This window comes from Pinus tabuliformis, chromosome Q (genome assembly GCF_031772625.1).
Source record: "Pinus tabuliformis cultivar Carrire ecotype Pingquan chromosome Q, CPIR1, whole genome shotgun sequence".
NCBI classification, from domain to species: Eukaryota; Viridiplantae; Streptophyta; class Pinopsida; order Pinales; family Pinaceae; genus Pinus; species Pinus tabuliformis.
The window spans coordinates 682604391-682616293 of record NC_142296.1 but is presented as its reverse complement, the minus strand read 5'-3'; the positions used below and the strand labels follow the sequence as shown (position 1 = coordinate 682616293).

Genomic DNA, 11903 nt, shown 5'->3' with positions numbered 1-11903 from the left:
CGTTTAATACTGTGGTAAGTCAATTATTATCTGTTGATATTAAAATTTCAGATGAAGATAAGTGCATCAGTCTATTGTGTTCTCTACCAGATTCGTGGGATAGTCTGGTTATTGCAATAGGTAGCAATGCAACTGATTTGCAGTTTGATGAAATAGTCTCAGCCTTGCTGACGGAGGAGATGAGACGGAAGAATATGGACAACCAGAATGGTGATGCCTTGTCTGTACAAGGACGGTCCCAGAACAGAAACAAAAATAAGTCATCGAGTGGGAGATCTAAATCTAGAGGGAGATCTAAATCTCTAGGAAAACCTACAAAGGTGGTGTGCTGGAAATGCGGAAAGGAAGGGCACTTCAGAAGGGATTGTAAATCTAAAGCTCCTGATAAAGGAAAGGGATCTGATGATGCTCCTTCTGCAGAGGCGAAAACCACCTCAGATGAAGGTGGGGATGTGTACTTGGCTTCTTCAAGTACACATGTAGATCATGAGGCATGGTTGATTGACTCAGGTGCATCCTTTCACTTCACTCCCCATAGAGAGTGGTTCTGCGAGTATGAGAAATACGATGGTGGTGATGTCTTCTTAGGAGATGATAGGAAGGCTAGAATCATTGGTCGGGGAAAAGTAAAGTTGAAGTTGCAAGGTGGAAGGGTTAGAACACTTCCGGGTGTTCTACATATTCCTGCATTGGCCAGAAATCTGATTTCTGTAAGCAAGTTGGATGATGCAGGTGTAAAGACGATGTTCGAGAAGGATACCTGCAAGATGGTTCGAGGAGCACTGATATTGATGCGGGGAGTTCGGATTGGAACTCTGTACAAGCTGCAAGGTAGCACTGTTGTTGATGGGTGCAATAGTTCTATGGTTCCTGAAAATGGAGTAGAAAATCTAGTGGTCTCTGGAGAGAAGACCATGTTGTGGCATCAAAGGCTTGGACATATTGGAGAGAAGGGCCTTCGAATACTTCATGGTAAAGGTATGGTAGAAGGTATGAATGATAGCTCTCTGGATTTTAATTTCTGTGAAAAGTGTGCGTATGGGAAGCAGAATCGAGTGAGTTTCCCCTCTGGTGGTAAGAGGACGAAACAGATATTAGAGCTAGTGCACAGTGATGTGTTTGGACCTGTGAAGGTTCCATCACTGGGTAAGTCTGTGTACTATGTATCATTCATAGATGACTTCTCAAGGAATACATGGATATATTTCCTTAAGAAGAAATCTGAAGTCTTTGACAGGTTTAAAGAATTTAAGGCTCTGGTGGAAAATCAGACAGAGAAGAAGATAAAGGTGCTGAGGACAGATAATGGTGGAGAATTTTGCAGCAAGGAATTTGAAGAATTTTGTAAGAAGTGTGGTATAGCACGACAGAAGACTACTCCATATACACCTCAGCAAAATGGAGTCGCAGAAAGAATGAACAAGACGTTGATGGAAAGGGCAAGAAGCATGCTTAATGGTGCCGGGTTAGGACAGGAATTCTGGGCAGAGGCGATGGATACTGCACGTTACCTGATCAACAGATCACCCTCATCAGCGTTGGAGGATAAGACTCCACAAGAAGTATGGACTGGTAAGAAACCCTCTCTTTCACATCTGAGGGTATTTGGATGTGATGCATATGTACATGTTCCAAAGGAGAAACGAACCAAGTTGGATAGTAAATCTGAAAAGTGCATCTTTATTGGGTATAAGGATGGTTTAAAGGGTTATAAGCTTTGGAACCCAGTCACACGGAAGGTTGTGTACAGCCAAGATGTGGTGTTCAGAGAGGTAAAAGATGTTATTCAATCTGAAGTCCAACCAAAGGAACCTGAGAAGATAGAGTTTGAGCCAAAGGAGGAAGAATCAGACTCTGCAGCAGAGGAGGAATCAGAAGATGAAGAGCCACAAACTCCGGCTGTGAGAAGATCAGGTCGAGAAAGAAGGCAGCCAGAAAGGTATAGTCCATCTGCTTTCAGTTCAAATTTTGCTTTGTCTGTTACTGATGATGATCCCAGAACTGTGAAGGAAGCAGTGGATTCAGAGGATGGAAAACTCTGGAAAGAGGCCATGGTTGATGAAATGGCATCTTTGCACAAAAATGAGGCTTGGGATCTGGTAGAGTTGCCGGCTGGAAGGAAACCCATTGGCAGCAAATGGGTGTTCAAGAAGAAGACTAATGCATAAGGAAAGGTGGAGAAATACAAAGCTCGGTTGGTAGCAAAAGGTTATTCCCAGGTGCCGGGAATTGATTTTGGTGATATTTTTTCTCCTGTTGCCAAGGTAGCTTCTATTAGATTACTTTTATCTGTTGCTGCTGCTTTTGATTTTGAGGTAGAACAGATGGATGTGAAGACAACATTTCTTCACGGGGATTTGGAAGAGGAAATCTACATGAGGCAACCTGAAGGCTTTGCGGTGAAGGGTAAGAAAGAACTGGTATGAAAGTTAAAGAAGTCACTGTATGGGTTAAAACAGTCACCAAGGATGTGGTATCAGAAATTTGATACATTTATACGGGGACTTGGCTTCACCAGAAGTAAAGCAGATCATTGTGTGTATTTTAAATTAATTGGTGACCGTGTTATTTATCTGGTCCTGTATGTGGATGATATGTTGCTAGTTGGAAATGACAAAGAAATTATCCAGGATTTGAAGACCCATTTGTCCTCCAAATTTGACATGAAAGATCTTGGTGTTGCAAACTATATTTTGGGCATGGAAATTAAAAGAGATCGGGCAAAGAGGAAGCTCTGGTTAAACCAGAGGAAGTATGTCGAGACAATACTGCAGAGGTTTAATATGCAGGATAGTAAACCAGTGAAGGTTCCTATTCCTGTAGGTGTGAGGTTATCTGCTGAACAGTGTCCCAAGACACAAGAAGAGGAAGAGGACATGTCCCGTGTTCCATATGCAAGTGCAGTCGGTAGCCTGATGTATGCAATGGTCTATACTAGACCAGACATTGCACATGCAGTGGGAGTATTGAGCAGGTTTATGTCAAAACCTGGGAAGGAGCACTGGACAGCAGTGAAGCGGGTTTTCAGGTATTTGCGTGGCACTAGTGATTATGGTTTGTGCTACCAAGGAAGACCAGGATTGGACAGAGTGTTGGATATTCATGGTTTTGTTGATGCAGACTGGGCTGGAGATCTGGATCAGAGAAGATCTACAAGTGGGTATGTGTTTAACCTATTTGGAGGTGCAGTCAGTTGGATGAGTAAGAAACAATCTGTAGTGGCACTATCAACTACAGAGGCAGAATACATGGCAGCCACTCATGCAAGCAAGGAAGCAGTTTGGTTGCAGAGATTGTGTTCAAGTATGGGGTTAGTACAGGGAGCTATAAGAATAGACTGTGACAGCCAAAGTGCAATTTTCTTGGCAAAGAACCCTGAATATCATTCAAAGACAAAGCACATTGATGTTCAGTATCACTTTGTGAGGGATATGATAGAAGACAAAAAGGTGTTGCTGGTAAAGGTGGACACTTTGAAGAATACTGCAGATGCATTGACAAAATCTGTGAGCTCTGAGAAGTTCTCTTGGTGTAGAGAAACAAAGGGTGTTTCAGGGCTGAAAAAATGACTAAGCTCTCCTGTGGCCCCTTGTGGAAAGAAAACAACAAGTGGGAGATTGTTGGGTTGTGTTATATTCTTTCCACGACTAACCCACGTAGTGTTGGGTTGTGTTAAAAAAATTTTGGACCCTATATTAGGTTGGGCGAACCTACCTATGGTTTTGTGCATGATTTTCGCACATGGTATTGGACGCGATGGTTTTTCGGTCCATGGTATTGGATGCTTCGGCATGTATAAATATGTATTGTAACATTGAAAGGAATATAATGAAAAATCAAGCTGGTAGTCCCAGTTTTGGGATCCAGGGAAAAATCTCTGTGCATATGTGTTTTATGGGTTATGCTCTCGCATTGTTTATTTTCTTTGTTTAAGAATTCGTATGCAGGTAATTTCTGTACAGGGTTAAAACCTACAGGCGTTACCACTTTCCGAGCCTGCCAAATACTTACTCTCAGACAATCTCTTCTCGTACATGTCCAGAGCATTGGAGAACTTCTCCTCGTTCTTTGCAATTTCTGTCTGGTTCTGAGGAATGCCCCACAATGGAGCGAATCCCAGTTGAAATACTAGAAAGGAACTGGGAGGATTATAAGTCTGGCTTTCCACCTCCATCCACTGCTCAATCACAGCTCTCTCTGCCAAACTCTTACCTAACAGCCCAATGGTCCCCTGTGCTGCGTACTTCTCTGCAATGTACCGAACGATGGCCTCCAATTCTGCATTAACCATAAGCAAAATGGATAAGTAAAAGATGAATCTCTAACAAACTGCCATAAGTTTCTAGATGCAATTTGAGTAATTATGTGCCATAAGTTTCTAGATGCAGTTTGAGTAATTATGTGATATGTATGGATACAAACCACAAAGAGTCAGAGCGCCGTTAAACTTAGGTGAACAGCAGGGTATAGTCAAGATTGGCACTTGTTAAAATTTAATCATCACTTGTCAATATTTTCACTTGTCAATATTCTAAATTTACTTCTCAATATTGTGAGACGTGTCCAAAAGAGATCTCCGGTGTATTTAAATAAATTATAAGAGTGGTAGTAAATAAATCTATGAGTTGCATTTATTCCTATGATATGTTGCTAATTCTATTCCAAGAAGACTGACTGACACACATATATTATGTCATTTACTGATATGATGCAGGTCACTTACTGATACAATGTAGGTGAATGAAGGTAGAAGATATTTCATTATAATATTGAAATATTTTTGTGAGAGAGGCATGGCGGTGTAGTAGAGCACTAACGCTGAGGCAGAAGCGAGTTTTCTTTTCCTGCAAAATTTGTGTACCTTCTGTATCAAATAGTCCTCCTTATCTGATTAAGGATGCATGCAATTATTCCTCCTGAGTGGTCTGGTTTTCCGTTACTGGTATTAATTGCAGCAAGATCTGGAGCACGGGAGGCAGTATCATCAATGGAGCCAAATGACGCTAATACTGTGAGTTAATCCTTTTGCACTAGAGTTCTACAACAGCTATTAACTTCGCCCTAATCAGGAAGTATAGTGTTGCACTTTTCAAGCCAAGCTCAGGAATTCGCTCACGACTGAACTTGGACTAACTGTTGTTGTGATATTATTAACTTCCATATTCGCAGTATTGCACTTACAAAGCTAAGGTCTAGAGTATATTGAGAATCGAGCTTGGGTTAATATGATAATCTAGCTTGGGTTATGAAAATCAAATTTCTATATATAGTAAACTCATAGAAATTTATCCCTAAACGTTGCCTTAAGAAGAACATGGGATGTGATCGGGATTAAGTTGTAGTTATGCAAAATATTTGGGTGGGCTGGGCTCAGTTGTTGTGCAAAGTGCCTAGTAAATATGAATCTGTATGTTCATTGTTTTGTGTGAGAAGGCCTGATTTCACTTGCATTTAGTGTTTGTGATAGAAAAAAGCAATGCAATCAATATGCACCAAACAATAGAAAACTTTTGAGTCATAACCTTTATCAGGTTCTGCAATGTTCTTCTTTTCAAATATTTTTCACACTCCCAATGCCATGCTGCTGGTGTTGTATATATTGTATGCCCTGGTCAAAAACATAATTTTCCAAATGAGAAAAACGTTTAAACTTTTGTTATATGCTGTTGCAGGCCCCTGAAGGTGCAGGCAAGTTGAAGTGGATGTATTCTGGTGTGCACAAAACAAGTCCATCTCATGAATTTGAATCAGAATGTGCTAAAATGGGGAGCTCATGCAGGCCAATAGAGGTGTTGGGCTCACAAGCGCCATTAAATTTTGGCTCTCAGGAAAAAGGATTGTCTGAGACATTGAACGTCTTTGGAGATACTAGGCAATCAAACTTGGCCCTCTTGCACATGCTGGAAGGCATAGGAATGAACGGAGACGAGGTTGGATCGGTACCAACTTGCAACTTCAATCATGGCCCATAGCTCCTGCTTCCTGTGCTAGAGCAACAGAGGTAATGGGGATTTCAGGAGCTGCTATCATTTCCGATCTGTGATAATGATAGCAAACATGAAAGTCCATCCTTTGACGAGTTTCTGCACGGTGGTCATGGATCTGAATATGATTTGAATCTGACAAGCTGTAGAAGGGCAGAATCATGTACTTCGCTTGTCAAAACTGAAGCAAAAGATCAGTTCTCCAGCTTGGATGCCCCAGAGGAGGGTGTGAGTTCTTCAAGCCGGGAGCCCAACTCATCTAACACTGTGAATTCTTCAGACAATTGCAACGACAAGAGATTGGGGAATATTAAGGGTTACCAAGCCAATACAGCCACCCATGAACGAATTAGGAAGAGGAAGCGTTCCAAGGTCTGCAAGAACAGTGAAGAAGTGGAGAGCCAAAGGATGACTCACATTGCTGTTGAGCGCAATAGGAGAAAGCAAATGAACGAGCATTTAACAGTCCTGCGTTTCCTGATGCCGGTCTCTTTCATCCAAAGGGTACAAATTCTGCACCATTATATTGTCATTTCAATTCCTATAACTTTAAATGAAATTTATGGCTCAGGGATTTATTTGGGCCATATATGTCTTTGTTCAGGGAGACCAGGCCTCCATTATTGGAGGTGCAATTGACTTTGTGAAAGAACTGGAACAGCTCTTGCAGTCTCTTCAAGCTCAAGCTCAAAAGCGTATAAAACAATGTGAACTGGAATGTGAGCTCAAAATGATTTGCAGGGTTGAACTGATACGTGTGTTTTTGTATTTAGAGAAGCATTATGATAAGTGTTTTGGTTCTTTGTGTGGTTAAGACAGGATAAAGAAAACAAGATGTAAATGAAGTTGTGATGAACCAGTGTGTTTTTCTATTCCTAATTAAGAAGTGTGCTTTTTATTCATGATTGCAATAAAAGGTTCTCCTCATATTAATACTTATATTTTGGCTTTGTGAAATATATAACCTATTGTTTTTTAAGTGAACCTGTCCACCATTGTTTTCCCAATGTCATTTTGTTAATTTTTAACATTTCCTTATAAATGGACGGTTTATCTTTGACATCACTCTGTTTGTGCTTCAATGTTCTGGTCAATTCTTTGTTACAACAGACAACAGACCATTTAAATGATTTTATTTTGGATTTGATTTAGCAAGGTATATTTGCATACTTTTCATAATTGATGATTATAAAGCTTCAATTTCAAGTTAAATGCTTGTCTTTAGTACAAGCATTTTGGTCACTGTTACTAATTACAGATTTCATTTGTTTTCTTAAGAATGAGATGCGAAATTTCACTAGAAAGATAGTGGAATTGATGAAGAAAGAAAAGCTCTTCGCATGGCAAAGTGGACCCATTATATTAACACAGGTACCCTGTCTTGTTGTGATACTTGTCTTCAGTGTTGAGTCTGAAGTATGGCTTTCTGGTCTGACCCATAAGTTTATGCAGATTGAGGATGAATATGGTAACGTGGAGAAACCATAGATTGAGGATGAATATGGTAACGTGGAGAAACCTTATGGAGAAAAGGGTCAGTCATATTTACAATGGACTGCAAAATGGCATTATCATTAAATACAAGCCTCCCTTGGGTGATGTGGACTGAGAATTAGGCAGGATGGTAACGTTTTCTTTGCCTCATCACAACTATAAAGCATATTTACAGGCGCTTCCGAATTTTGATTTTCCCTACATCACAGAATTTACATATACTTGGGAACATTACTATGTTCGAAACAAAGCTGCAATCTATTGCCTTAGTAGAGATTGAGTATTAGAAATGCGGGGGCTTCCTGTTCACGCTGCTAAAATATCGTTATCGTTTTCATTACAGGTTTACGGCATTTGGATCGAGCATCCCTCGTAGGTCTACAGAGGATGTTGCTTTTGCAGTAGCCCAATTTTACCAGAGGAGGAACATTCCAGAACTATTACATGGTGGGGTTTATTCTTATTTTGTATTGAGCTCAAGGCCATATGTATTAATATTTATGCTAGGCGCATGTAGTTCTATTTACGTTTTTATTTGCATGATAACCTAGGGTTTATTAAGCAACATACTTCTCCCTAACCCTTAAACACATCCCAACCCTTAAACACCTGGCCTCTCTCAATAGAATAAATTAACAATCTTATTTACCATATGCTTTTTATGTTCCAATACCATGGAGGCATAAACTTTGGCCGGACAACTGGAGGTCCATTCATTGCCACCAGTTATGACTACGATGCACCAATTGACGAATATGGTATGCAAAGGTTCCCAGTGCCAAATTCTGTTCCGCAGTGAAAGTGTATATAGATATAATTAAAATTTCTTTCATTGATTGAATGTTTTCCGGTTCAATTACCTTAATTCCACAATGGGAATTTAGAACCATTGTTAGGTCAAAGGGGGCATCTGAAAGAGTTGCACAAAGCTATACAGAACTGCTTGACTGACTTTAAGGCATCAAATACTGTGGATATGCAGGCAACAATATATTCTAAATGTAGTAGCTTATGTGCTACCTTTATCAACAACAAGGGCCTTAAGCATGCAACAACCGTGCAATTCAAGCATGCAGCAACCGTGCAATTCAATGGAAACTCTTATCCGCTACCTGCTTCGTCTGTGAGTACCTTACCTGACTGCAAAGTAATAAGGTTCCGACAACTGAAAGAACTCTAGTTTCTCAACCCCGACAGGGACTACCGCTACGACAGTGGCTCCCTTGTTCTTATAATTCTTGTTCATATGGAATTAATTTTCTTTCCCCTTCCAAGGTTGTAGGTTCTAGGTTTACAGAATGCTAGATTTTTCTTCGAATAGTAGATGGGGGTTTCACCCAAGAGGTTTAACCCATAGTTTGCGAAGAAGTGCCCTTAATCCTAAGAGAAATCTCAAGTAATTTATGCTCAAATCCTTTGGTTCAATTTTATTCTTGGAATATATTTTCAAATTATTTGTATAACATTCTATGGATAGTTATTCATTTACCTTTCATGCTAGAGCTTAGCCTTGGTTGTTGGTTCTATTGGCTAATGTTTAACAGTGTCTGAGTGCTATGCTAAATATGAATTCTCTCCCACAAGGTTTTATTCAACCCTACAATAACAAATCCTGATTTTACAATTGCGGTCATTGTAACATAGTGTTACCCCTCACTCTTTCACGGATTCAAAATTTTTGATCCTCTATTGGCATTATACATAGCTTTAGGTATTCGATTCTAGTCGAATTTTTATTTCCTTACATAATTATTTCTTTTAAGGTTTCCATGGTTATTTATCTAGAGAAAAATCATCTTTTATTAATATGTTTTTCCTCTATTACAAAAGTGGAAATACATCTTCCACTGTTTTCCTATTCCAAAGTAAATAAATAACTCCAGCCCTGGTTGCTTTACCTTAATATTGTCTACATTTTTACTTTCTAGATTAAACAAATTTTAATTAATTCTTCTATTTTTTTGAGGTTAGTATTAGTTCTTTATTTTTCAGAGACTTCAATAGTGTAAGAGTAATTGTTCTTGAATTCCAGGTTACCAAGTACCCATTGTCTCATTTTATTTTTGTCTCTTCTAGTGCAGGGTTTCTATGGCAGTTACCAGGTTCCCATTGTACCCATTGTATCATATTTGTTCTTCTCTTTTCATATGTAGGGTTTATCACTAGAACAAACATTGATTTGATAGGGTCATGTCAGATGTCAGAAGAGAGATTGATATGTTAGGGCCACAATGAAAGGCCTAGTAGCAAAGCAACAAAATGATAATGTGGTTTATTCATGCTTCAAAATTGTTCAGTTTGGGTTCGAAACTCCTGTGTAGTTCCCCCTTCTTCCGTAATTATGCCAATTTATCTGCCTATGTGAAAACCCATCAAGCTACACCCTTTTTAAATTAGGGTCTAAAACCCTAGAATTGAGGTGCAAGCCTAAACCCCAAAACCTTTTTGTATATCTCATTTTTCTTCATTTTTGTGATGATTTTAACTATTGTAATAACACACGTTCAACTAAATCATTGGATCACACTCTGAAACCCTTGAAGCTCTAGGAATAATTTCATCCCTAATATGCTTTTAGTATGTTATCATTCTTATTCATTTTGGAAAATTGAGATAAATCAGATGATCTTTTGCTAATACCATCAAGTCACTCATACCTTTCTCTAGGCGATGTTGCAAAGGGCTTGGTAATTCTCTATTTTTTAATGCCTAATAAGATGTGATATGAGCACTATTAGAATTGACACTTAAGTCCATGCTAACAAAATATGGTGGCCAAGAGAAAAGATCCACTTAGCTACTCTCTCAATATCACCACATGTGGCTATTAATTCTATTTGAGAAAAACATGCTTCAAATCCAAATCCAAATATACACATCTCCATGTTTCGTAAGCTAAGGGTGAAACTTTCCATCCATGATAGAGAAGAGGTACTTATCAGAGCATTGAATAATTCATCTCCAAATTCTTTGATAAACATATCTTACATGTCTTAATAAATGTTGGTAAGCTTAACTATTAATCACATGTCAAATTCACCAAAATTATCATCTCACACCACTAACCACTAAACCTGAGCTGCAATAACACAACTGACTACCAAACCTAATGATTTACATTCTATATTTGAGCCCATCGAAAGAATTTTATACATATGCTCCATCCATATACTCTCAAGTTGTGTTTTTTCATGTCACGATAGTTCATGATTTTGCAAAGTTTCTTTCCTTGGGAAATATTGATGATGACTTTTACATATCTCGTGGTTCCAAAAATGAAAATATATTCTAAAGGAAATTGTCATTAAAGGTGAAACATAATGTATTCATGTAGATGTAGGGATTTTATAATAAATTTCTCACACTAGACCTAGGCAAAGTGAATAATGACATGCTCAAAGTTTGTGGCAGTGACTCTCATCTCTTTCTTGAACTGATATATCCATGGCCATTCTAATGGGAACTACAACTTTTCATATATTCCAAGGATTTACAATCATTGCTCTAGCTTCCAAACATTGTGAAGCCCCAACAAACTTGGAAAGTTACATCATTTTTAGCTAGCCATAATGTTGAAGCCATTATATAGGGGATTTATCTATTGTAGTGAAAAATGACAATATGGAACAATTATGAGTTAGGTCTTTAGATCCGCTTTCCAGTTTCCTGTGTCATCCTCAAAATAGGAAGATGAACCCCATATACAATTTTTTTTTTGTAAAGTAGATACTACTAAGCCTAGGTGCCATCTTAGAATAAAAATTGTTTTAGCTTCAACATTCTTTGGGATTAAAGAAGCAAAAATTTTGACCCAACAATTTTTATTACAGCACTTTCTTTCCTAGTGATCCTCTTCATGATTGGGTTCTTGCTTAGGAGTTCACTATTGAGAAACATTTTCATTAACATGTACTTCACTTATTTCCATGGGAGATTTCTTTGGTAGGAGTGTTGTGAAACCTTGAATGCATGTATTATAGTGTCCTATCTCATGGATAATATCCCAATTTTTTAGGATAACCAACACAAATTCTACAAATTAAGAAATTTGCTTTTACCAATATTCCCATACCACTCTAATACTTCATCCTCAAGGGTTAGTGAAAAAGTCATCATCCAAATATCTTAATGCACAACATGAAATTTTCTCATAGATGTAACAAATGATGCAACATGTAATCTAGTTGAATCATGAAACCCATGAAAATATCCGAACGTTTAAGCCAATCAATATAATAGACCCCATTTGAAAAACCTAGAATCCCCAAAGATCAAGTGAAGCATAAAATTTAGCCAATCATTTATCTTCAAAATTTGGCATACCTTCCAAGTATTCAAAATGAGTATTTGACCTAAAATCTAAAATTGATATCTACAATACATACCTTCATATTTTTCAAAAAATAGATAATTTGCGGAGTTTTC

General features: G+C 38.3%; 2 pseudogenes; one reads left to right on the top strand and one right to left on the bottom strand.

The window, feature by feature from the left end:
- Positions 1-3964: 3964 nt before the first annotated feature.
- Positions 3965-4291, bottom strand: LOC149221386 (glutathione S-transferase F10 pseudogene; annotated as a pseudogene).
- A 581-nt stretch (positions 4292-4872) lies between these two features.
- On the top strand, positions 4873-7883 carry LOC149221385 (uncharacterized; annotated as a pseudogene).
- The last annotated feature ends 4020 nt before the right edge of the window (positions 7884-11903 follow it).